This window comes from Notolepis coatsorum (genome assembly GCF_963971535.1).
Source record: "Notolepis coatsorum genome assembly, chromosome: 6".
Classification (NCBI taxonomy): Eukaryota; Metazoa; Chordata; class Actinopteri; order Aulopiformes; family Paralepididae; genus Notolepis; species Notolepis coatsorum.
The window spans coordinates 51968103-51973102 of NC_140170.1; the positions used below are offsets into that span (position 1 = coordinate 51968103).

The 5000-nt window shown below is 42.6% G+C and overlaps 1 protein-coding gene across 2 annotated transcripts in view; it reads right to left on the minus strand.

The window, feature by feature from the left end:
• ripor1 (RHO family interacting cell polarization regulator 1) overlaps positions 1-5000 on the minus strand; it is a 105471-nt gene that overhangs the window by 90003 nt on the left and 10468 nt on the right. The window contains exon 1 of one of the 2 annotated variants that reach the window (XM_084316560.1): positions 2303-2397. The exons of the other annotated variant lie outside the window; for it this stretch is intronic. The gene's annotated coding sequence lies outside the window, so the exon portion shown is untranslated. Of the gene's footprint in view, positions 1-2302; positions 2398-5000 lie in introns of those variants that run through there. 2 annotated transcript variants of the gene reach the window in all.

Consider the following 5000-nt stretch of genomic DNA (forward strand, 5'->3'; position numbering starts at 1 on the left):
AGACAGACAGTCAGACAGACAGACAGACAGACAGACAGACAGACAGACAGTCAGACAGACAGACAGACAGACAGACAGACAGACAGACAGACAGACAGACAGACAGACAGACAGACAGACAGACAGACAGACAGACAGACAGACAGACAGACAGACAGACAGACAGACAGACAGACAGGACAGACAGACAGACAGACAGACAGACAGTCAGGACAGACAGTCAGACAGACAGACAGACAGACAGTCAGACAGACAGACAGACAGTCAGACAGACAGACAGACAGACAGACAGACAGACAGACCAAACCAAGCTACACAGCTCATAATGACTCAATACGTTTAAACTAACCTGGTACCAAAACAAGCTACACCACTCACAATCAATCAATCAACCTACGGGAGGCTGCAATTCGAAACTGGCCCCTGTAAATGTCCAACACCCCCCCCCCCCCACCCAACACCCTCCAATGTACAGTTTCTTCCCCCTCAAATGTATATACTCTCTTTTAGAAACTCTCTCTCTTAACCTGTTCCCCCGGTGCAGTCCATCGGCGGACCGCAAATTATATCTGGTCATAAATCAATATTTTTGTTGTATAAAAGTTGCGATTTTAATTTCAAACGTATTCAAGTATTAACATCATGAACATGTCACAACAGCATGTAGAATGTATATTATCATCAATACGTTAGTTTAGCAATAGGTTAAAAGTGTCATTAGATAGATTTAACTTTTCGATTTGACCAATTCTATCTGCGAGGGCGACCATTTTGGATATTTTGAACCATGGGAATTGTAGTCTTTTTGCGGCCATTTTGTAGCAGAGTTCCACAGATATGGTTCTGCATTGAATTCTTTTTAAACTACACTTCCTAGAAGATTTGATGGGGTTCAAGGTTCAGAGTTCTGTATGAATTATTTCAATAACTGTTAATATTCGGGATAATAAGCCACAAAAGGTAACGTTTTTGACAAATATTGAAAGGCTTTCAAGTTTCTCTTCCCTATTGTTAACATGTAGGAACAATTAGATCTGACATTCTTTTCAAAACGGTTGCACTGTGGGGAAAATAAAAGTACAGTCGATTACAGTAGATTTCATTATCTGTTCTTATGCATGCCTGGTGATACTAAATCCAAATTAAACTCGGGCATTTGAAAGATAATATATGTATATATATATAAATGTGCGAATTGGCTATAATAAGGTAATTTATAAGCCTCCTATTCTATATTCTATAATAATATTTCAAATTGCATTGGTCCGGATGGGAGAATTCAGTACTGTATCTACAGAGCCTTCTGTTTAATCATCTTCCCTTTATTCATTTCCTTAGATTTTTTGTACACATGATCTCAAGAAGGTACCGAACGAGATCAGTGGCAGTTTTTAATGTTTGGTCATTATTAGCATGGTGTTATTCACTGTCAAAGATGCAAAGAAAAATCATAATTCATATTCTCCTTTGTTTCATCACAATTTAAGCAAGCCTAGTAAAAGACACAATATTTCTGACACTGTGAATACATTCCCTGAGGTCCGTAGATGTCCCTAGATACCAAGAATATGCAAATAGACCTTGTAGAAGTGGAGCAATATTCCATTTACCTAGGTATATATTTTAGGCGGATTTTCAGAAAATAGGCTCGGGGTGGAAGAGGGTAAACAGTACTGTATATTTGTATATCTTGTATGTCATAAATGTCTGGATGTAACAGTACTGTTTATCTGTATGTCGTGTATGTCATGTTATGATGAATTGAAAATGGGGGACCCTGATGTAAACAAGACAAAAGTCTTTCTCTGGTCTGCATCCCCTTAACAATTGTGTGTATTGAGCTGTACTGTACCCATTCTGCAATCTGTTATAACGTTTTCAATCAATCAATCAAACTCATAATGACTCAATAAGTTTAAACTAACATGGTACCAGCCAAGCTACACCACTCATAATGATGACTCAATATTTCTAAACTAACCTTAAGTACGAAGCTACACCATTTACTCATAATAACTTGTGAGGAGTCAAAATATATGATTGTACATACAATGCCAGATTGATATGAATTGAATTGTATATAGTGTTAGTCTATAATGTTAGCCCTTGACCCAGAACGTATTTTGGCATCACAGTGGTACCAAGCTCAACCACTCATAATGATTTGGGACGAGTCAAACCTACATGGATGTCAAGAGGAAAACCAGCCGTCACCTGCTGAACAGAGGTCCAGAGATACAAACTGAAACTCTACAAATCAACACACTGCAATAAAACATATGATCAACATCAAAACACACACCTGGGCAGGGCTGGAGATCTTGTGTTGTGTCGGTATCCCAGCTGAGGCAGGGACATCGGTATGCGACACACCTCTCTCTCCCTCTCTCTCTCACATCTCTCTCTCTCTCTCTCTCTCTCTCTCTCTCTCTCTCTCTCTCTCTCTCTCTCTCTCTCTCTCTCTCTCACATCTCTCTCTCTCTCTCTCTCTCTCTCTCCCTCTCTCTCTCTCTCCCTCTCTCTCTCACATCTCTCTCTCTCTCTCTCTCTCTCTCACATCTCTCTCTCCCTCTCTCTCTCACATCTCTCTCTCTCTCTCTCTCTCTCTCTCTCTCTCTCTCTCACATCTCTCTCTCTCTCTCTCTCTCACATCTCTCTCTCTCTCTCTCTCTCTCTCTCTCTCACATCTCTCTCTCTCTCTCTCTCTCTCTCTCTTCTCTCTCTCTCTCTCTCTCTCTCTCTCTCTCTCACCAGCTATCTCTCTCTCTCTCACCCAGCTATCATTTGACCTACGATACTATCACTACAATAGCTGTGCTGGAACACAAGATCAACAGTCAGTCAGTCATTAGGTCAATCAGTCAGTAAGCTAATTATTCAGTGAGCCAGTTAATTAGCTAGTTACTTAGTTAGTGAGTACTTAGTTAGTCCGGAAATAAGTCAGTTTGTGAATCAGTTTGTTAGTTACTTGAGGAGAGTGTCAATCTGTCACTCACTCACTCACTCACTCACTCACTCACTCACTCACTCACTCACTCACTCACTCACTCACTCACTCACTCACTCACTCACTCACTCACATCACTCACTCACTCACTCACTCACTCACTCACTCACTCACTCACTCACTCACTCACTCACTCACTCACTAGTTAACCCTACAGCCAGTCCGTTAGTTTGAGCAACAATAACAAAGCAGTCAACAAACTGTTCTGTTCTGTTCTGTTCTGGAGGGTGCACGTTCCATACCTGTCCCACAAGAGTCCACTCCAGTCTGAATCTAACCAGCCTGATCCGGTCCAGAACACGTTGAGATCACACCATATTGATGCTCTCATATAAACATCATTACTATAGCCCTGACCTGACCCTGCCTTCCACACGCTTCCACGCTCTCTCTCTCTCTCTCTGGTCTGTGTGTGTGTGTGACACCACACCTATTGTTTGGCACCGTTTGGCCTCTGTCCAGGACAGTTCTGGAATACTAAGCATGCAATCACACACACACACACACACACACACACACACACACACACACACACACACACACACACACACACACACACACACACACACACACACACACACACACACACACACACACACACACAGACAGACAGACACACAGACACACAGACACACATTCATTAAGGGTGTCACAATTCCACAATTCGATTAGACTTTTCTATTATAAGGTCACGATTAAATTTAAATGTTATTTTTTCAGCACTGACGGCTATGCCATTTTTTAGGGTAACAACAGCTACTACAAGGGCACTTTTCAACAAAATATATCATTGTCAGATTGGTCATGATACCTATAATTACAGTAAACAAACAAGACCATTGCTGAAACAAATGGCAGCCTAATTCTCATGATAAGACCCAATTATCATGATAAGACCCAATTCATATGATAAGACCCAATTCACATGTTAAGACCCAATTCTCATGATAAATCCATATTTCCTATAAACCCTGTTGCTTCCTGTTAAGCCGTTGTTTCCAGTCCAACAGCATGGGGGAGAGTTTATTTTGATTAGAGGATGAAGAGCCTCGCTAACTGAATGACGCAAGTTTTGTTTGGAAAGGCTTGCCTTTGCGACGGATCTGACCCGGACACACACAACATGGATACAGAATAGAGGATATTGATGGTGGACTTGTCGTGGTATGACTCACGGGGAAGACAACATGTTGCCACACTTGACTTGAGGGAAGCAGGAGGATTGTCCAGTTCTGTTTCTCCATCATCTCAGACTGTGGCAGCGGCCATGGAGACTGAGATAATACTGACCAAAAATAACACTGAGAATCGCCACCCTGCTTGTAATTTCACCCCTAACGTCATGATACAGTACATATCCTTACTGTACATACGCATGCACACATTCCGTGCACACACACACACACGCATGCACACATTCCGTACACACACACACACCATAGCCTGACATCCCCCTCTTTCAGTGCCAGGCCACCCATCACTCCTTGTAGTGTGTGTGTGTGTGTGTGTGTGTGTGTGTGTGTGTGTGTGTGTGTGTGTGTGTGTGTGTGTGTGTGTGTGTGTGTGTGTGTGTGTGTGTGTGTGTGTGTGTGTGTGTGTGTGTGTATGTGTGTGTGTGTGTGTATGTGTGTGTGTGTGTGTGTGTGTGTGTGTGTGTGTGTGTGTGTGTGTGTGTGTGTGTGTGTGTGTGTGTGTGTGTGTGTGTGTGTGTACCCCTGGGAATGGGGGCAGGTCTCTGTCATGTCAGGAATGTCACAGCCACACACACACACACACACACACTGACACACACACAGGCAACTGCTTTCCCAAACCAAACACAGGGACAGACATGGCAGGTCCCTAAAACAACAGAGAGAGAGAGAGAGAGAGAGAGAGAGAGAGAGAGAGAGAGAGAGAGAGAGAGAGAGAGAGAGAGAGAGAGAGAGAGAGAGAGAGAGAGGCTTTCTTTCCAAACCATAGCTAATCAGCCAAAGTAACTTAACTCAAAAAC